This window comes from Peromyscus maniculatus, chromosome 1 (assembly GCF_049852395.1).
Source record: "Peromyscus maniculatus bairdii isolate BWxNUB_F1_BW_parent chromosome 1, HU_Pman_BW_mat_3.1, whole genome shotgun sequence".
In the NCBI taxonomy this organism is placed as follows: Eukaryota; Metazoa; Chordata; class Mammalia; order Rodentia; family Cricetidae; genus Peromyscus; species Peromyscus maniculatus.
Window position 1 is genome coordinate 83671702 of NC_134852.1, and position 22699 is coordinate 83694400.

At 42.6% G+C, this 22699-nt stretch overlaps 1 protein-coding gene across 5 annotated transcripts in view; it reads right to left on the bottom strand.

Annotated features, from left to right (window-relative positions):
* Mctp2 (multiple C2 and transmembrane domain containing 2) overlaps window positions 1–22699 on the bottom strand; it is a 280804-nt gene that overhangs the window by 231030 nt on the left and 27075 nt on the right. For 3 of the 5 annotated variants that reach the window (XR_013042415.1, XM_076545039.1, XM_006990947.4), the window contains exon 1: window positions 11972–12112. The exons of 1 other annotated variant lie outside the window; for it this stretch is intronic. The gene's annotated coding sequence lies outside the window, so the exon portion shown is untranslated. Of the gene's footprint in view, window positions 1–11971; window positions 12167–22699 lie in introns of those variants that run through there. One more of the 5 variants, XM_076545044.1, reaches the window with a different exon arrangement.

Below are 22699 nucleotides of genomic sequence, written 5' to 3' on the forward strand. Positions count from 1 at the left end.
TCTTAGGAGGCAAACAGCTAACACTCCATCTTTAAAACCGGGGGCCTCAAATTGAGTACATGGACTGAATTTAATTTTTAAATTTTGTCTCCTAACAGGGGCCTTAGTTGGGTGCTGCCGTTGTTATTGTTTTAAAGCATGATAATTTAATATCATGCCTTCTTTCCTTCACAGGTTAGAGAGTGACAGGAAACATAGAGTAAAAGCCTGAAGCTTCGGGGACACTGGGCATTTGCTCCCCGAGTCCTCTGGATGCTGCTGAATGCTGAGAAGCCAGACTCCCTGTCTTCCACGTGAAAGAGCAACTTAGGTGATACCCAGCATATACTCGACACTCTCCCTCACCCACCATTACTAATCTTTACAACACCACCATGTAAGTATTTCACCACTCATTTATGAGAGAAAATATTGAAACAGTAAAGCCCACAACTAACATCTGCCATAGTTGATAGTTGAACTCTGATTTATTCTGAGTTCAAAACCAAGCCTCTTCTCATCAGCATGGTGATGGTAAGTTTAAGAGAGTAAAGACAGTATGAGCCTCTAAAACTGGGCTCCTGGCATAGAAGTTTCTTAACTGGTCTACCCCATGCCTGCCTCAGAGGGCACCATCTGGAAGACACACTGAACTGAGACAACAATCTAGAGATATTTTTCAGCTTAAGCAGACAAAACTGGACAAGTTTTTCTGACTTCAGAGAATCTGTTAGAATCTGATAGTAAATGTCAGACATTTTAAGGTTTCAAAATGTTAATCAAATCCAAAGGTTTTTCTTTTTTTTTTCATTTCTTTTTTTTAACTATCCTCGTGTTCCAGTACAAGTGTATTGTATAAATTTTGCAATTATGTATGTGCATGTCCATTTGTGTGCAGGTATGCACATGTGAATGCAGGTGGCTGCAGAGCTCTTGGAGCTGGCGTTCCCAGCAGTGTTAGTTTCTTGAAGTGGGTGCTTGAAGCCATTCTGGAAACCAAACACTGGTCCTCTGAAAGAACAGTGTGTGCTCTTAACCACTGAGCATTCTCTCCAGCCCCTGGAAGGGTTTTCTTTTTTAATGACAACAAAATTGGCCTATTGTCTCCCTACCCATTTAAAACTGAACACATTTATTTAAGAGGCATGCGTTAGGAAATGGTTATTGTGCATGGAAGCACGCAATGAACCGTGACTCGGCCCAGACTAGTCCACTACATACTTTCTAGTGCTCACTTCTGAAAAAAGAACTTATATATTCATACTTCAGCCAACAGTAGAAAGGCATGCGTGAAGGGGATTCTGCTGTGTACCATTTCAAGCCAGGCTTTGCCACACTTTGAGAAAGCAACAATGCCACTGAATTCTTCATAAACACTAGGTCAGTTGGTGCTCACCCACAGTCACAGGCAGGAGGACTAAATGCCAGAAGACTAGACTAGCACTCTGACTAGCCAGACTCAGGTTGTCAGTGCAAACCAAGGAAAACTTCTAAACTCCTACAAACAGACATATAGAATTACAAGTTGGCAAAAATTCTATTTTAAGAAAAAGGTTAATGAAAATATCAAAGAGAGTATGTGCATGCATTAACATATGCCTGTGTCTGTGAAGGTCAAAAGTCGGTGTCTTCCTCTACCGTTTATCTCTTGAGAGAGGGTCTCTCATGGAGCCTGAAGCTCATCATTGGACTAGGTTGGTTGACTAGTCAGCTGCCAGGACCTGCCTGTCTACCTCCTCAGCACTGGAAGTGTAAATATGGGTCATCATACCTGGCTTTTACAAGGGTTTCAGGGACCCACTTGTCCTCATCTGCTCATACAATAAATACTTTCCCTTCTGAGTCGTCTCCCCAGGCCCTCATAACACACCATAAAGTGGGTTGGCTTCTTAGAATTACTACAAACCACAAGCTGTGTCCTTCTCAAAGGCACACAGAGCTTCAAGTATGGGTTGTGGGGGCTTTAATTATATTTCACTTCCCACTAAAATCTATTAGCTGGAGAATCCACTGATGAATCCTAAGAAGTTACAGACTAGGTCTTCTAAAAAGGAAGGTCCTTGAGTTATGGCTCCAAGGCCTTTCTGGGAATAGGAATAGTGCCCACCCTCTAAGACTGGAACATCTGGAACATTAACCACAGCTGAGCAGTGAAGATACTGAAAAGACTCAATTGATAAATGTACCCAAATGCTAATGGTTGTGTAGATCAGCACCTAATTAAATCAATGACAAGGATAGTTTCAGAGGTTTGAAATGTCAACCTCTGTTCGTATTTAAAAGCTTACATCATCTAACAGAAACACATAGAGTGAGTTGATCTTTTATGAACAATCAAGTATGAAATATGGCAGCTGTTTTTTTTTTTCTTTTCACAAATCCATTTGAATAAACAGGAGTTTACAGTATCAGCTGGGTCAGATTAAGGAGAGGGGACATTGAAAAACATTAAGCTTTGGGTACTCACAATCTGATAAGAAAGTAATCTAAAAATGTGTGTACATGTGTGCTTGTGCAGGCACACACTCACTTGTATGTTTTGTATAACATCAAATAAATGCACACCCATCTCCACAATAGAGTCAGCAGGATTCTCAAGAGTTTCATCAATGTGGCATTTTCATCATTCTGTCTCTCATGCATTGAAGTGTGCCAGTGCCAGCTTGGGTATTGAACCCAAGAATGAATGGACCAACCAGCCTCTTCATAATCCAACAAGCAAAGGGAATTCTGAAATAGTAGTTGGAATGAGTCTTGGTGACCTGGAAATCACCAGTTCCATGCAGGCTCCACAGCTGTTGATCTAAAGTTCATGAGTTCCCACTAGTTTGGTTTGGTCGTCTCTGCAGGTTTCCCCATTATGATCCTGATGCACTTGCTCATAGAATCCCTCTTCTCTCTCCTACTTGACTCCTGGAGCTCTGTCTGGTGATTGGCTGTGGATCTCTGCATCTGCCTCCATCAGTCACTGGAGGAAAGCTCTGTGATGACAGTTAGGGTATTCATCGATCTGATCACTGGGGCAAGCCAGTTCGGTTCAGGCACCCTCTCCACTATTTCTAGTAGACCTAGCTGGAGTCATCCTTGGGGATTCCTGGTAACTTCCCTAGCACTGGGTTTCTCTCTATCCCCATGATATCTCAATCTGTCATGGTATCTCTTTCATTGCTTTCCCACTCCACCCCTGTTCCAACTGGTCTAGGCCCTCTGCATAGTGAGACAGTTATATAGCTTGATCTGATCCTCCCCCTTGCCCCCCCCCCCGCCGTGATAGGATCAGAATCCATCCCTGGTGCATGAGGGGGCTTTTTGGAGTCCACTACCTATGATGGGACACCTCACGCAGCCTTGAGGCAGGGGGAAGGGCTTGGACTTGCCTCTACTGGATGTGCCTCCCCATGGAAGGCCTTGCCTTTTTGTGGAAGGGAGTGGGGGAGGGGAGGGAGGAGGGAAGAGGGGGATCTTTGATTGGTGTGTAAAATGAATGAAAAACCTTTCTTAATAAAAAAAGAAGGTAGGCCGGGCGGTGGTGGCGCACGCCTTTAATCCCAGCACTCGGGAGGCAGAGTCAGGCGGATCTCTGTGAGTTCAAGGCCAGCCTGGGCTGCAGAGTGAGTTCCAGGAAAGGCGCAAAGCTACACAGAGAAACCCTGTCTCAAAAAAAAAAAATAAATAAAAAAATAAAAAAAAAAAAATAAAAAAAGAAGGTAACATCAAACTTTTTTTTTTAAGTAGTAAGACAGAGAAGAAAAACTAAAAGAGAAATCATTTGAAATGCAATAATGGAGTAAAACTTAAACAAACAAATACTGGCCTGAACATCAATCTCCTTGTTTATTTGTACCTGTAAGTTGTACATGTTTCCTCTTCGGTCAAATGAGAGTGCTTTCTGCTGAGTAGGGATCCTTCAGAGTAAAAAGACTAAGATAAAGCTGCACCAGGTAGGGGCTCAGTGACTTCCGAGAGTGAGTACACAGAATGCAAAACACACCAGATGACTCTGTATGTTCTGTCATCTATAAAAAGCACTAAGTGCAAAGCTGAAACCTGCCGACGGAAAGCATGTATTGACAATGGAACACAGAAGCCATGCAATCAAACGGTGAAGTGGTAGCCTGGATTTACGACCTAGCTAGGAACTGACCGGAGGCTGGATGTCAGAGAGGAAGTAGATGATAACACAATCAAACTTGTCAATCAGTTAGAAATGACCTGAGCCACACCTGCTTGTTCAAACTTTTTGTTGTTTTACACATTAAAAGTTCATGAGGTTGAAAGACAATTCATAATGTGCCTTCCTAACCCTCCCATGTCTTATTAAATATTAACAAAGACAACTTCCTGGGAACCTTTCTTCTCATTCTACCTTGGCTTTGCCAGCTCACCTGAAATTTTAAGGGAAGGAAAAAATGTCGACAAGCCTACCTGTTCAGACAAGTCCCAAATGCTGAAGGTGACTTCTACCAAGGATTCCTACAGCATTCCTAACATTCAGCTTCGTGGAAGGACATTAGAATGTAAACATACCAGAAAGAAGATAAGAAGGGAAGGACCTCAAGGTGGCCATGTTGAAAGAAGGGGAGGCAGAGCAAGATCAACATGGGGCCTGCTTAGGCAAGAGGCAAGAGACATTTGAGCACAGAATGACAAGACATGTGTAGACAGAGAGCTACAGACCCATTCTACCCAACAGACTCAGTCACCAACTAATTACATGAGGGGAAAAAGCTTTCCTCACCTCTGGGCTATCACTCACTCATGGGACAACAACAGGGGGTGCAAGAGCTGACCCTAGAAGTCATGTCCCCAAAGAACATCATCTAGGAAGCTGAGCTAATTGATTTATACCAATAGATGCATATCTTTAACTCAAAGCAAAGCTATTGTAGCAATGATGTTGCTTATTGTGATTCAAGAAATATAATGTTCAGGACTGATATACCAAGAGGTTCTCAATCTAAAACCCTAATATATTTTATAATGTTGAAAAATAGCCCATCATGCACACACCCAAACAGTGTTACACGATCATCATCCAGTTGCTGCTGTCATTAGTTTGGGTTTGAAAGGTGCTGTGGTGTTCTGTGGTTGCTCTTTAAGGGGATCTGTGTTATCTATTATCCTCCCCTTTGTCTCTGGGACTGAGAAGTCTCATTGCAGCACTTCTCACAACATGGTATCTGCCACACACATACACTTAGTATTTTCTTTTGGGGCCTCATCCTCAGCTCACAGATCTCTCACGGATATTCTCTTTCACTTGCTCACTTTTGCTAACAATGCTGAAACTAAACAACGGAGGTTGCAGTTCCTCAAAAGCATCCATCCAGGGTGCTTCGCAAACTTCCTCCTTGTGTCCCTGCCTAACCACCCCACCTGTTGCTTCCTCCCATGGTCAGCAGCTCTGCTTAGAGGTTGCCCTTCACCACCAGCTCTCATGACACCTGCCCCTTATCTTAAACAGCCCTTGAGGGTCACTCAGTGTGAAATGTCTAGCTCCCATCCTGTGCTGTAAGCTCTAAAGGGATGGAGATGTACTTGTTTTAGTAACAATTGAAACTCTAGTATACAGTGTGCATAAGACAGGATCAAATAAGACCAAATTCTCATTTCAGGAACTTTTTAGCTTATTTCAATCAGCTTTCTACTTAACTCTGTGCATCTAAGACTATCTATGTATTCTGCTTTTAAAAAGTTGTCCTCAATTGTGTTAGCATCATCAACAAAATGTGTTCAATCTGGGTTACATAAAAAAAACATAATTTTATGAAATACATGATATAGAAGAGAAAAATTAAGGTTTTTACATATGAAAATGATGTGAAATTTAAAAATTTTTTTCATTTTACATGCCGACCCTTCTTCCCCTTCCCTCCCCTTCTCCCACTCTTGTCTTTCTTCCCCCCATCCCAACCCCGTCCCCTCCTCATAGGGGGTGAGACCTCCCTGAGGTAGTCAACACGGGCTGGCATACCAAGGTGGGGCAGGACAAAGCCCCTCCCCTCTGCCTCCCGACTGAGTAAGGAAGGCAGTGCACCATAGGAAATGGGCTCTAAAAATGACGTGAAGTTTTTGTACCATCAGATTCTGAAAGCTAGCCTTCAACAATCTCCCTGTTCACACCACTGCTGTAGCCAGCTCTGGTTGACTTTTCCTCAAAGAGAATTTTTTCTCCTAGTCACATTTCCAGCTTTGGAATGTGAAAAAGGTCAATGGGAGTAGAGAATACATGCCCAGTTTCTAAAGAAAGGGTAGGAATCAGCCTCTTCCACCCTAACTTCAAAGAAAGTGCAATGTGTTAGCATCTTTCCTAGCCAGAGTGAGGGATGGTCGCATATCCTCTGCAACCCCCTTCTAATGTGCCCACTCTCTATCATTTAGTTGTAGAATCTATTCAACTGGTTCCTCAGTTGTCATGGCAACTGCATTATTCAACCAGATGATAACTAGACAATAATTAAGCTATTACCTAAAGACCCATTGTTTCAAATCTCTGCATTATACAACTCACTTCTAGATTGTAGGGTCCCAATCCTCTGCCTTGGGACACACAGTCATTTCAAACACAGGGTTCATGGACCTCGTAATACTCTTCCTCCCAAACTGATACAAATCCCCTCTTGAGACCAAGACTTTCCTTGTCCTCGTCACTCCCATTCACCTGGTCACCCTTGTAAATCTACTTTTCTCCCAAATATATCCACACCTCCAGATCCCCCACTGTCTCAAGCCCAACAAACAGACTTAAACCCTGAATGACAAAAATATGTCATTACACAGTGTCAGAACAAGAGACACTGAAGAGCCTATACTTGTCTAATCGGTTACGTCAGCAAAGGTTACGTTTGACCCAATCTCCTCCTGACCTCCACAGTCACCTAACAACCAGACAAGCCACGAGTGACTGAACACATGCAAAAAGGAATATGACGATGAAGCAGCTGAGGCTATCAAACGTAGACACTGCTGCCCATCATAAACTCAATGTTTACAGCTGGAGGAAAAGCAAGGACAGTAGCCTGAAGTTCAGACTCAAGAACACCATCATTCTGTACGTCCTCACATATTCTTATATCTGTAGCTATATATTTTTACTTAAACAGCTTGATTATTTGAGGCTATTTTGAGATTAAACATGAATATTTGTTTTCAAAAAGAAAAAAAACAGCTCACAGCTGTGAAAACACAAGGCACAGCTCTTTCAATACACAATGGTTATACGCATCACCTTCAAGTCCTCTATGGTTCGGGGAGAGGGTTTGATTTTAGAAAAGTCTAGTATGAAAAACTTGCCCCTTATGCAGGAGGTCCTTGGTTCTATCTCGAGCCCAAATTCAGGTCAGATCTTGGCATATCTAATGAAAGCCAACCTCCATAATCACAACTACTCCTAATTAAACTCACTGGAGACATACTATTAGGTCATAATATGGCTCCAAGAAAGGACTTTCCCATGTTATGCAAGTATGTCCATTCACTGCTTGTTGGAGTCTGAGTGTGTAATATCCCCATGAATTCATGTGTCTGAGCACCTGGTCTCCAGCTGGTGGCACTGTTTAATGTTTAGGAGGTGGCACCTACCTTGAAGAAGTGGGTTGCAGCCTGGGATGGTGGGTCTTAGGAGTTATAACTGACTCTATCCAACTAAGCTGTCTGTTGATACTACCTGCAACCACCTGCTTACAGGTCCCACCATTATGCCTTCCCCGCCATGATAGACTATATCCTCTCAAACTAAGAATCAAAATAATTTGTCCTCTCTTCAGTTGCTCCTATCAAGTATTTTATCACAGTGACAAAGAAGTAATCAATGTATTCAAACTTTAAACATCTGCAGTAGGAATGAGTCATATGAAACCCCCTCCCCAATATGGGAATCTGTCCCTAAAGAAAATCTTGGGAACCGGGTGCTCATAAACTGAAAGAATGGTTTAAAAGGTACATCCAAATAGTTTGTTGTGCCTGCCTTCCAGATTTCCTCCTTGCTGCCCAACACAATACAGTGGCATCCATGAAAATTTCTCTGAGGCAGGATAAGAAAGATGGGTCTGGGTCCAGACTACCTGCTCCTGAATCCTACCTGAACTACTTTCCATACTTTTGTGAGAACATAAGATAGGCAAAGCTTTTTTTGCTCTCTTCTTCAGTTTTCCCACCTTTGCGTCAAAGCCCTGCCTCACCGTGAGGTTACACTAATGATTAAACATTAACATTTTTAACACAATGCATGGCACGATATAAGGATGTGATACACATAAACAAGACGAGCTCCAGTGTTTACTATATATATGTCACTTATTTTAAATGCTTAGGGCCTGAAGAGTTTGGAATTTGACAAATTCTCATATGCTATAACATTTGTATATGCACAGTGAGATAGCTTAGGGTCTGAACTCAAGTTTGTACACAAGTTCACTGTGTTTCGCTTGCACCTAGCATTTGGGTAATCTTATAAAGTGTTTTAAATAATTTTGGGCAAAAGACAAAGTTGTACAGTGTGTAATTTTCTCCTTGAAGCATCATGCCAATATTCAAAAAGTTTCAGATTTTGGAACCCTCTGGATTTCTTGTCTTCAGAAGAGAGGTGCTTAGTCTGTTTTACAATATTAATACATGTACATTATTACTAACACCCCTCTGTCTCTTGGTCCAAAGGGATTTTCTGCCTGGTCTGTTTTCTAAAATTCTGAAGCATACCTTACATCATCTGGTAGGTGTTTCAATAAAAACCTCCCTGCTCAAATGCATAGCTGTTGATACCCGGGGCCTGAGGTAGGGCCTGAGGTTGTGCATCCAAGGAGCTATCTCAGACGTACTCATGCTGCTGATCTGAAAGAATATCATAAGAACTGACTAAGGTGCATTACTACATCACTAAAAGCAGCATGTAACAACAGGCATTCAGGCTCCCTACAGCCCTCTGCTCACCTACAAAGCCCTTCTTAGACTCAGTAACTCTACCAATTCCAAATAAGACCAAAGAACCTTCCTGAGGTCACCATCTACACTGCCCTGTGATCAATGAAACCCTGTCCTGGAGATACAAAAAATCCCTAGTAAATGGTAACTAAATAGGCAAGATCCCTGGAAGGCCTTAGAGGTCATCTGGGTTGTTCATTAGACATAGGTGCTAAGAGTCCCTAACAATCTAGAAATCGATGCCACCCCATCAGCTGCTTCTTCTCTAATCAAGGGCTTGGGAGTCCTTGGCCTCCAGACACTAAATTGCCTTTCACTCATTATGAATACCAGAGCTACAGCCTTCAGCCTCTATGATCCATGCGTCTGGTAGAAACTAAGTAGTCTCAGGAGAAGGGAAGCCAGGCTAGAAACAGGAAGCATTGCTCTGTAAACAGTTCTGATAAATTACCCAATAAGATTGCAACCAAAAAGAGAGACAGAGACAGAGACAGAGACACACACACACACACAGAGAGAGAGAGAGAGAGAGAGAGAGAGAGAGAGAGAGAGAGAGAGAAATGCTCAAGTGCTTATCTATTTCATCCTTATTTAAATAAATATTCACATTTATGCCCAAATTTTGTATTGATTTTCTACAAGAGAATTCCTTATTCTTTGCCTGTCAGGATACACAAAACCCTCAGACATTACAGCTTCAATGTCCAGACATACTTTGGCCCTTTGGATTTTCGGGAAATTTCTCCAATTCATCATCTGTCCAGCTCTATCTTTACTGGAGCACCTTAGTCAAATCAAGCATGGGTTTATACACATCTCCTACAGACAATTTTAAAGGCTCATAAAGAGGAGTTTAGGGTGTCATCAACTTCACTACAAACAGAGAAACTAAACTCATGTGAAACATGATCCAGGCAGAATATCCCCCTGATCTTTCTCTACGGGCAAAGCTCTTTCTCATCAGTTAAGTGGCAATACCTCAAAAATAATTAAAGTGTGAACAGCTTTGACTTTTGTGTTTACTTAACAGCATTTGCAGAAAGGGTTTTAAGAAAGCAAACATTCTCCTTGACTAAAAAATGAGTTCTAGCTTAACTGATTTTAGAGAGCATAATAACTTTAATTAGAAGGTCAATTTTCTAGCTTGTGTGCACTTGGAGATGTGGTTAGGAGAGTTGTCATGGATTCTACACAAAAGTCACATGGGGATCCCAAGGATTCCTTGCCAAATCTGCACACTGGGCTGCCTTTCCTGGGATGGGATGATGGAAAGATGAATGTTATGTATCTATTAATATGATATGGATTTACATATATAAACAAGGTTCTTTCTAGGAAACAGTGATGGTTTTTATTTACTTTCCTGCTAAGGAAAAAAATTAAGCTAAACTGTTAAAGCATGTAAGTGTATGATATAGAAAGAATACATATGAATTTTTAGTAACTGGGCTCACTTGGACATATTAATCCTTTTAAGATAGACTAAAAAAGTCACAGGATAATTCTCCCTTTAAAAAATATCAGTCCCTCTACTTGTCCCAGGTAGGTCACAGTTTACCAACACAATCCCAATAAAATCACTGCTCACTTTATCCACTTCAGCCTACTTTAACCCGAGGCAGCAGATTGTTATGAACATGACTGAAATCTAATTTCCAGCCAGTCTTTCAGATCTACATTATCTGATCTTACAACAGCATGGAATATCAAAACAGCACACAGAGGTAGGTACCCATGTTCCATTTCTAGGTCAACCTCCTTGTCCAAATTACTGCCTTGCTGTGTGCCTCAGTTTCTCATCTGGGTGGGGGGCTGATATCTACTATGTGTGTATTTCATGCCATAAGATTAAGTGCCTGTGGCCTTTTATATAATTGATCGTCATTGATTCTTACTTTATTTTAATGATAATTTTCATCATTCTTTTCACTGTGGCTAATGGCGTACTCCTTCTCAGACTTGTGTTTTTCCCTGTGTGGTACTTTTTTCCCTGTGGTGACAGTCCTGAAATAAATCATAAATGTGGCCCTGGGCCTTTCTAAACGCCACCTGTAAGTTATAAGTGTTCTAAGTTCTACCCCCTTGTCTTAGCATCTGTGCTACCAAAACCCAGATCAGCCTGATCTTTAGTAGGTTCGCCTTTAGCAAGTATATAGTATTTGTTTAATTGAATGGCTGCTGACCCAGTCAAAGCCGGAATGCTAATACTATCATCATCCAGAGACCCCACACAATAAATAATAGCAACTGAATTTCATTTGCCTGGAGAAAGCAGTGTTCTAATGCCCCGGGATTCATGGAAAAGCTCCTTAACACCTTACATGTCCTGGGCTTGTAGTTTCCAGTGCACACAAGGTCCAGCATGCAGGTGCAGCTGGAATCCTCAGACTGCAAAAGAGGTCGTCCATTAACAGAGAAGACTCACCCCAGGAAATTGTCAAGGCATCCGAGCTCTATTAACAACTAGACAGCGTTAGGAGAGGAGCTCTGTTTAACAACTGGACAGCGTTAGGGGACTAACTGCAGAAACCTTTTCTTGCAAATTCACTACAGTCATCCCTAGCCTTTGCTTTGTTTTGTAATGTGGTTGAGAGCCTGGAACCTATGCTTACTCTAAGGCTTTCTGCTGTCCTGCCACTGAGCAAATGCCAGCGCAAAGACTGAACAGTTTCTACATCTCCAGGAACTCAGAGTGCATCAAACCCCATCCAAGCAAAGGACTGACCTCTGCAAAGCCCGGATTCTGGCAGCAATAGGATGATAATTCCGCTGCACTGTGCAGAGACTGAGTGTGTGGCCTTTAAAATGATAAGAAACTGTGGGACAGACTGCCCTGTCAAGTTAGCCAATACTTAACGTCTGCCTCTGAGCCACAAGACGTTTCTCTGAACCCTGACTCGCCAACCACTGGTTAGGAACGCCACTACATCCCATCCTGGACCCCCAAAGTCAATAACTCCCCACCTGGGCTTTAAAAGGACAGAAGAAGTACAGCCTCAGTATCCGGCTGTCCAGAACCCTGCTACCCGGCCCTTGTGCGCGGCCAGGTGAACCAACCAGCCACCATCCTCACCTGTCTGAGACTGTGTCCCCAGTCCAGCAGAGCGCGGCGGGCGCGCGCCCCTCACTTGCGTGGGATCCACCGTTGCTGTTTCTTGTAGCCGCGATCGCTGCTCAGGAGAGCACCAAGCAGCCCTGATGCCGCGGAGACAAGAGTGTCCCAAGGGCCGCGGGACTTCCTCGGCCACCCCTTTGTGAGCCCCGCCTTAAAGGGGAGGAGGCGGTCGCGTCACCTTGGAGCCGCCTCCCAGCTAGCGCGTGGGCAGCTGCGGGTGGTTCTGCCAGGTGTGACAGGAAGGAGCCTGGGCTGTTCTCTAGGCTGGCTGGGCACGCAGAGGGTGATTACTCCGATCATTCGTTTGGGTTGGCTCACGGGGGAGGAAGGTGTGTCTTAAAAGTCGAAAGGAAGGAAAGAGGCTGAATGTGTCCTACAAACTTGTTAGTAAATGACTTGTCTTCACCAATGCTCAAAGGACCTCACGATGCTCCCATTCCGACACTAATAGACCACCAGACAGAGAATAAATTCCCTTCGTACCGCCGCAACCCTAAGAAAGGGCACCCAAGGGTTTAAACCTATGAAACCTGTGCCACATGGGTGCGTTAGTGTGTGGAAGTCAGTCACTCAGATCTGCTGTGTCTTCCCCCGCTTCTCCAAAAATGAGAGTGCCCTGTGGCCTGGGAGCTGTTCCAAGGACTCGGAGACTTCTTAATGACACTCAGGTGCTCAGTAAATCCTGGCCTTTTTTCTTCCCCGTGTCTTCCCCTCCTCCCTTCAGGCTGTGTTTCTTTTCTTTGTCAACCTTGCTGCTCCTGCACCTCCCCTGTTTCCACTCTGCCCTCTGCAGGCCTGTGGGTGGCTCTGAGGGGCTCTACCTGGAAAGATCGGGGACTTGCCTTTCCTGGAAGCAGCAGTTTTGAAATCAGATACAAGAGTTACCACCGATAGGGTAAATTGGGTGTGGGACAGACTTAGCATTCTACAGGCTGCTGTCGGGACAAGAGGTCTGTAACTGGAGAGGAGTGTAATTGGTGTGATTGACGGGTAAAGAGCAGGGCTCTGAACTCAGAAAGCCTTTAAATCAAATCCTGGCCCAACAACTAATTGTGACTAGGCAGATCACCCAACCATTAGGATTCCAAACTTCCCTCTAATAAATCTCAATTTCAATATAGCTATCTCATCGAGTCTGAGAAATTTTAAAGCCAGTGTTCAGCACCATCCAGCCCCCCCCCTCCTGTGGTAGCCATTCACTAAGAAGGAGCTAATGACCATCTATCCTAGGTGGGAAGTTAGGAGGGATTGGGAAAAAAAAAAAAAAAAAAAAAAAAAAAAGGAGAAAGTATTCAAGACTAGGAAGAAATGGGGAAAGCCACTGCCTGGTCCAGAGAAGCCTACGTACCTCAATAGCTACCACGGAGGAAGTCACCTTTGCCTTGGTCTGGATGCTTGCAATGGGATACTTGAGATGATTTGCGACATGGAATTATCATAAATTCTGGATTGATGGATTCAGAAGGAAGGTTTTATGATATGCTTTGTAAGCAATTCGATTTCTGTAAAGGCCCCTCCTTTACTTGGGAGGCTGAACACTGCGGGCGAAAATACAGTTGGCAAGAGGAGCTAGGACTGGAGTGACCTACTAAATTAGGTTTCCACACCTGCCACTATGAAAGGGGGATGAAATGACAATGGTACAATAGAAAAACTCGCTTGGGTAAACAGAATAGCAAAAACTGTTTGCACTCACCCTAAAAGGCTGCCATTTTCTCAATACCATGTAGCAAAGTGAGTCCACTCCCTTGTTACATGATACCCATCTGGCACTGTGACAACAGAACACATTTTGCCACGGTCTGCATCCTGATGGGTGTGTGTACCTCAATTGCTTTTCAGCTTCTACCATTGTTGTTCCCTAAATGATGAGAAGGAGCAGTGAAGGGAAAGGAGAATGATGTCAGAGGCCAAGGGCTTGTCACTGCTGGCGTGGCTAGCAGAGCCAAGGAAGCTTTCTGTTGGCCGTCAAAGGAATTTGAACTGTTAACATTAGCCTTGGTCCTCCCTCTGGACTTGGGCTGGGTTGATAGCTTGATAGCACAACCAGCTTGGGTAGGAAGACATGGAGACATCACCATGGAGATCCACTGTGGTCCCTCAGGGCAGAGAAGAGTCATATCTCTAGTTTCTTTGATTACATTGGTTGTTGGCTCTTTCTAAGAAGGATGCTCTCATTCCGACATCCCACATCCCACATTCTGGTGACTATCAATTATAACTTATCCCATTTAAATTGTTCTGCATCCTTCAAATATGCACATCTCACCTCTAAGATTCCTCCCCTGTACATGGCCTCTAGGCAGAACATGACAGATATGGAACAGTAGTTTGGTTATGTATTCAGAGTTATACATGGGCCCCACCGAACATGGATTTGCACTGAAAGTTTAAAAAACCAAGAGCAATTATGAGACTGTCATGCAACCAGGCATCCATTGTCTAATGTGTGAAAGCGAGTGTATCTGGAAGTGGAAAATCTCCACGTCAGCAATCACACTGACCACGGCGCTGTTTCTTGGGAGACTTCAACCACATACCTTATTGCTGCTATGAATTATGAAGGCCAGAGAGAACAGGCTGCCTATTATAAACTCGGGAGGTTTTACATTCTTAAAGTAACATCTCTTTCACCATTGACCCGTGCCCATAAACTAAGGCTCAGTTCACAACCTGATTAAATTATGAAATCCAATATAACAACAGCATATTATAAATTGATGAGCCCTGTATAGTTTTAAATGGAGCTGTGATTGGTGACGTAGCAAAGCTCAAATACTAAAGACAACTGAATTATTCTCTGAGGTAAGCACTCCTGGGAGGGGGCAGGTAATATCTTTGGGCAGATAAAAGACACAACAAGCATCCGAAGCACTCCCCCCTCCCCCCAAGGGAGCTGGACAGCTGGACGGATGCACATTTGGTGGTGGGAGGTGGGGTGAGGTACCACTCGAGACATCTCTGTCTGTAGCTGTTTCACTTTCTATAGGCTTTTAATGATTGCAAAATGCTGCAAGTCATTTTCAGCTTGCGGTTGGGCTGCGGGAACCACAGAACAGGAACTTCACTGGGGCAGAGGAGCGAGAGAGACAAAAGTTTCTTATGTGGCCTTGCTTGCTCTTTTAATCTGTTTGTATTGTCATCTTCAAAGGAACAGTTGCTCCTTTTCTAAGCCTCTTTTCTTTTCTTCCTTTTACACTTGATTTTCCCACCCCACCCCCTACTACCTAGATTCTCTAGAGGGCACAGGACCCTCAGCACAGTGGATAAGCCCAGTTTTACCATGGGCCTTTTAGCTTGATAAATGCTTCTGGCACCTTGGTACAGGAAGTCATTTCGTGAGTCTGGGGCTGTGTCCTCTCTTTAAATCAAGAGTACTATGACCTGTCTAAAGGTTTGTAAATATTAAATATTGTTGGGAGATATTTGATTACACTGTATAAAGACATGTCACTGTGATTGGTTTAATAAAAAAGGTAAACAGCCAATAGCTAGGCAGCAGATATAGGTGAAACTTCCAGACAAGAGTTCTGGGAAGAAGAAAGAGGGAGTCACCAGCCAGATGCAGAGGAAACAGGACATGCAGGAGGAGAGACAAAAAGCCATAAGCCATGTGGCAGCATGTAGACTAATAGAAATGGGTTCATTTAAGTTATAAGAGCTAGTTAGAAACAAGCCTAAGCTAAGGCAGAGCTTTCATAATTAATAAGAAGTTGTTATTCGGGAGCTCACTGGCAGGACAGAGAAAGACTTGTTACACATGGCACCCCACACTGGGCACCATATATAGTTGGATTTTCCTTTGGGCCACCAGCTCACAAAAAATGACATGGAGACTTATTATTAATTGTGAAAGTTTGGCTTTAGCTTAGGCTTATTCTTTTTTTTTTTTTTTTTTTTTTTTTTTCGAGACAGGGTTTCTCTGTGTAGCTTTGCGCCTTTCCTGGAACTCGCTTTGGAGACCAGGCTGGCCTCGAACTCACAGAGATCCGCCTGCCTCTGCCTCCCGAGTGCTGGGATTAAAGGCGTGCGCCACCACCGCCCGGCGCTTAGGCTTATTCTTAACTAGTTCTTACAACTTAAATTAACCCATATCTTTTAATCTACCTTCTCTTAAGTAGGTTGGTTGCCTTTACTCTGTATTGCCCATCCTGCTTCTTCAACATCTGGCTGGAGACTCCATCTTCCTCTTCCCAGCATTCTCTCTCTGCCCAGACTTCCCACCTCTCTCTCCTGACTAGATATTGGGCATTCAGCATTTTATTACACCAATCACAGCAGTACATCTTCACAGGGTACAAATATCCCACAACAGCAACTGACCTTGTTTTCCTTTCTGACTGGACCACTGGAATACTCAGCATGTCCCACTTCTAGCAATTCCTCGGAAAATATTTATTTGTTCATTGTTCAGAGGAGCTATCTTTGGTTGAATTTTTTTTTTCTGAAGTCTGAGATGGAACAAGCAGATGTTTCCAGACTGGATTAGCAGGATGATAAGCAACCCTCCATGATAACCAATCTTCCATTAATAAGCAATGCAATCACTGACATATTGTCATAGCTAACACATGCTCGAATTCTACAACCAAGGACACAAGCAGTGGTGTCTATTGTGGCAAGCTAGTAAAATAAAAGATTGCCTGTGATAACGCAGGAAAGGACAAAAACAGTCAAAATGGCACAAGACATACCCACCTAAAAACATTCAAGTTCAAAAATTTTTAAACCTGGGTTTATGGCCGTAAGCCATGTATGTGACTAGTCTGTGTCCCCTAATCAACAATACATTGATCTCTATTATCGATACTATGAATAGAAGAAAAAGAGGAGGGAGGAGGAGGAAGAGGAAGAGGGAAAAAACCATGATGGCTTTTGTATTCTAGGGTCCTGGAGCTTGGTTAGAAGGTGAAGTGTTCAATCAAATGAGCAAGCAGTGTGTGTCTAAGGGAGGCCGCTCTGATGCAAAAGCCCAAAGAGGATGGAAACACATGTCCTGAGTCAAGTTCAGGAGAATATGTGGAAAAATAACACTGAGAGAGTTAGCAGGAGAGAAATTTGAGTCAGCCCTACTTGCTGTGAAAAAGATCTTGAAGTACAAAGCCTAGGATGCTCACAGGCACAGCTAGCAGATAAAGAACAGTTCATGGAATGAAGCCAGACCTGTCTAGAAATAGCTCCATAATGTTGACTCAAGAAATCAGAAATTTTAAATATATATACACAGGGAAAAATAATAATCACACTTATAACTAACAATATTAACAAATGTTGAATACATGTCACCTGTCTGTCTTCGTGAACTATATAGGACATGTAATTTGTATAAGTTTTTATTTATCTAGCCTCCAATTACTGGCTGGAATTTTGACCTACAAAGACAGTACAGATTCACTAATTAGTGATTACAAATTAGTACAGAAATTGATGGAGCCTTATTAAGTGTGTAATAACAATATTTCTAAGCAAGTTAGGCATACAATTACTTGCTTACTAATTGTTTAGGTACAGATTTACAATGACTAATGCTGCCACATTTTGAGAAAATATGAGCCCAAAATATGAAATGAAATAATAAAAAATTTCAGCTTAAATTAAACTAATTTCTAGTATTTAGATTGGGATAATTAGGCTTTCTTGGTGTTTCCAAATAGCTGAGCAAAGCAGCTAAAGGCAGGAAAGATTCATTCTGATTTACGAAGGCTCCAGTGCATTATGGTGGGGAGGGGAGGGACTAATAGATCTGTTCACATCACAGAAACCTGGAAGCAAGGGCAGAGGGAGCCTACATTAGCTGGTGTTCACCTTTCTCCATTTTATTTCACTTGGCCGCAATGGGCTGGGTAAGTCCATCTTCAGGGAAATTCTCCCAGCCCCCTGTTACAGCCCAGCCCACATGCCTACTGTCCCCAACCAATCCCTCACAGACACACCCAGAAGTGTGCTTTATTCGCCTCTTTTGTACTTCTCAATCTGATCAAATTGACAATATCAGGGAAATGAAAAGGGGGGAACTTTAGGGGGGGAGGTAAACACAGAAGAGGGAGGGAGGAAGGTTAAAAATAACAATAAGTGTGTCTGAAAGTCATAAGGAATTATACTTTTAGCTATCCTTTCTTTTAAAAACCCATAATACATATAATTTTGTATATAAATAAGTAGTTTTAATAAACTTTTCTCATCAGGATGACAATGCTTCCTCCGAGAGTCAAACATCACCTAACAAAAACCTCAATACTAGACACAAGAATCCCTGTTTGAGTTGTTCAGGGCTGTTCTTAGGCTCCCAAACACACAGCCTATTGCTATAGCCCTTGTTTGCCCACGCCACCCCCCACTCCCAGAGGTGGAAATTAAGTCTGTATTGCTGAAGATGCACATTGCACTTCAGACACTAGAGGCCCTTGAGCTGGAACTGATCTGAAGAACTCCTCCTTGAGGACTAGCTTTCATGGTAACAGAAGGTCCTACCAAGCTATGGTGCTCTGAACCACATAAACAACCAGCATGGAAAGATAATTGTGTGGGTGCAGGGGTGGCACACAGACCTTGGCAGTAACCAACATCTCTCTAACTGGACTTAAGACTTGCTCAACAAGAGGAAGACTGTGCCTGGTGTGGGGGACCAGCCCCCACTTTTACGACTGGAGTACTATTGAGCAGGGAAATGTGGGAAATATTTAGATAGAAAGAGATATCTAGACAATGAAAGGAAAGACAGAAACACAGGGTAGCCTCGGGAGGGCCTGGGTCAAAACCTACCAGCTCGGGATTTTATTCAAAAAGGCTTTTTATAACAATACCAAGGGGTGAGGCAAAAGACCTCTCCCTTGCTAGATATAGCCAAGTGTAGACCCTTCCAAACACCTGGTATCCAGGCCCATGGTCCAATCATCCTCTTATGCAGTTCTGCTGGGTAAAGCCACCAGGAAACCTCAGTGGGCTCCAACAGCCTGGTACAGGAAACCTAGCTGACTACTCAGTGCTGTTGAGGTCATGGTTATTGAAGGAGAACCTACAACCACTATTTTACTAAAGCAGCATACTTCTTAACAACAACCTATAAATACTTGTCCTTATACCACAGATAAGTGTAATCCTTACCCCTCATAAAGGGAACTTCTCTTTCTAACAGGGAGAGTACTACTATACAAAACCACAACCAATCAAAATTGAAAGTTGTGAAGCCCAGTTCCAGTGGATACATCTCTAAAGCATTCCCACACCAAAGGCTCAGGGAAATTTGATGAAGAGGGGGCAGGAATATTTTAAGAGTCAGAAGATCAGGGTTGCTTAGAGATTATGTCTCCTAATAATGTCAGAGGCTACACACATGAATACTTACCAACATGAATGCCTAAACATGAGCTGAACAAGGACAACACCAATAGACATGCCCAAGTAGATGAGGAAAAGCCCACAAGGCCTCAAACCTACAAAGAGCTATAGGCAATTAAAGAACACCTCAACTGGGAGAAGTAGGCTTCCCAGGGAAGAGTACACCAATTAGTTGGTTATTCAATATCAAATGGTCAACCCTGAAAACATACATAGGAGTAACATTATACAGACTAGGTGGGTTATATTAGGGAATACATGTGTATATACATATACATACATCATATAATAATTAATTTAAAAAGAGGCCATGCATTTTAAAAAAGAAAAGAGAGGTATATGGGAGTGTTTGTAGGGAAGAAGGGGCAGGAAGAAAGGTTGTAATTATATTATAATTCAAAATTAAAAGTTATAAAAAAATAAGTTGAGAACACTAATCATCACATAGGCATTCAATTGTTTCCCTATCTGGAAACACCTAACTAAAGGGAAAAGTGTACATTCTATAAAGATTATATTCTTTTTATAAAGCATATTTGCTTAATTTGAACTTATTGTTCTGATGCTTTTGAAATGGAGAACAGGAAGGGAATCCATATCTAATCAAACAGCATATATACTTGAGATGATTTGGAGAGAAGAGAGTTCCTCAGCCAGTCCCTGCTGAACATAGCCTATTGGCGTGCACATGCACACATGTGTACACACACACACACACACACAGAGAGAGAGAGAGAGAGAGAGAGAGAGAGAGAGAGAGAGAGAGAGAGAGAGAGAGAGAGAGAGAGTGTTTGTTACCTGTAGTCTTATTCCTGGCATATTTCAGTGAACTAACCCCTCTTTAATGAATGTTCAAAATGTGGTACTCATTGAAAATCCCAGGCTTATCTTTCAAACTGTGTATGCTTCATCCATACACATTCATTGCTGAAACATGCTCTGGAAACCACAAAATAAGAAAGGGATCCAGTTGCATGCTCATGTAGACCTATGCCAGGCCTCCGTTACATCTGTATCACCTTCAATGCCTCACTCATTTTTTTTAATCTCCCTTCTCCAATAATAACAACCTATTGCTCCTTTTGAGAGCTCCTCAAATCTCCTCAAATCTCAAGCCCTTACTGTTTCGCCTGGGCAGGCTGTTTTAGTATATTGCTGAAATGGGATTTTGTTAGTTGACAGGATAGTTCTCTAAGAGTTTGAACTGAAGTCTGAGAACCAGCATTTGAAATGCTGATGGTGATGTTTGTCTGTTGACTGTTCGTAGTCCACACAACTGTGAAGTGCCTGTTTCAGCAAGGTGTGACCAGTGGGAGCTTGTGTCCTCTGCAGGCAAGAACGATGACAATGGAAAGTGAGAGGATAGAGGGCACCATTATCGTCGCCATAAAAGGTGTGAGTAGAAGTCAAAGGGAAGAAAATTAAACATGGAAAAAGTCAGGGGTCGGTGAGCAGTACGGAAAAAGCAAACAAGAATTTAAATTGCCAGGGTAAAGCAACTACAGACTGAGGATCAGAGCACTGGAGGAGAGAGTGGGGATTAACGAGATAGACAAATAAGTCAAAGGGAATGGCCTGAATATGTCAGCAGTGATGGTAATGGTCCCAATAAAATCAAAGTTCACACTGTGTGTGGGTGGCTGTAACATGTCAGGCAAGAAAATGGATTGTCCTTAGGGATCACACTTCCTTCAAGGTTTGGCTGTCATTGCCACTTGACGAAATGCTGTAATCCTCCAGTCAATAAAGCGATGTATAGACCACCCCAGTACCTTATCTGACTGTGTTATTCTCTAAGGTGGTGGAGACTCACCAGCTCTTCTAGAGGTAGAGACACATTCTCATATTGCAAAGAAGGGTAAATATTACTAGGAACTATTTAAAAGACTCACTGTTTTCACACACAATAGTTGAGCCCCAAGATAAAAGTCACAATTACGTCTGTGGTTTAAAGAGTAGTGTCTTTGGTTGGTCTTTGTTCCTGTTTCTCACAGACGTTGTTCCTTCTTATGGTTTCCCACACCAAGTCCTTGGTGTTCCACCTCTCCAACCACCTCACACATTTTGTCACCCTCTGAGTTTGGAGGAAGAAAGCTAAATATAAATTATGAGATTCTGTCTCCTCCAACACCCAAAATAACCGCTGTCTCCTCCCTCCAAAATTCTCTCACTCCTCAACTAGCAAGAATCAACCCTTCTCATTTAAGAGTCTCCAGAGCAGTACAAACTCTGCAACCTTAAAATGGTTCAATCAAGAGCAAACGCTTCCATCTTTGTAAAAAGGTTGTGTTGATACCCCTTACCAAATTATATTTCTAGACTAACCATTCATTTCTGGACAGTCTATAGAAAATAAGGTTTTTCAAAACTTCATACATATATTTGGGGAGCACGAAGGTCCTGGTGCTGCACACAGATCACCAAGGAAAGCAAGAATATTACGCATTTGGGATTGTCCTCTCACAGGAAAGATCATAAAACCTGTTTTTCCACCCCCAAAAAAACTGCGAATTGGAGATGGTTAATAGTCTGATGATCTGCATTATTTGTTGGGCCAGGCCATATCGAGCTCCCACACCTGGACCTGAGGTGGCCAGTAGTCTAAATGACCTTTGCATTATCTGTATAGCCCAAAGCTCCCTCAACCAAGGCCCAGGGTAGCTGATAGCACAAATGACCTCTGTGCTATCTTTATGGCCAAGACCATACCAGACCCTTTCTTAGGAGCTTAAACTAATACTAGTAGCTTATTTCTAACACTTATCTTCTTAGAAGAACTGACATATAATTTGAGTTGAATTTTGATATAACTACACCTCCTAGCACACAAGGGATTGTACTATACCAAGGAGTTTTGTTTTGTTTTTGTTTTTTTTTTTTTCCAAAATTGTACTGTGTTTAAGTATGCTGGCAATAAACTGCCTGACATCAGACTCCCAAAGTTTGATCCAGTCAGCCTAAATCAGGCTGAACTCAGTTTTCATTCTCACCTCTTTGCAGATTGTTTCCTTACCTGCCATAGTGCCTGTAAGGACCCACACACATGATGTGATTCTTATCTATTGTTGTGTAACAACTCCCAACCTCAGTAATTTAACAAATGTATACTATATCAGAGTTTCTATGGGATGATTCTGGCATCATCTGTAGATGTTCTGATGAGTGTCTCTGATTCAGAATATTCCATGAGTTTTCAGGCAAGCTGCCTCAAGTGCTATATCATTGTTGATAACCTAGAGCCAAAGAATCTGCTTCAAAATTCTAAACGTGGTTGGTTGTACAGCATGATTCCTGGCTACATATACCTCCCCATGTTTTCCATGTAAGATGGAGGAGAACCATAACTTT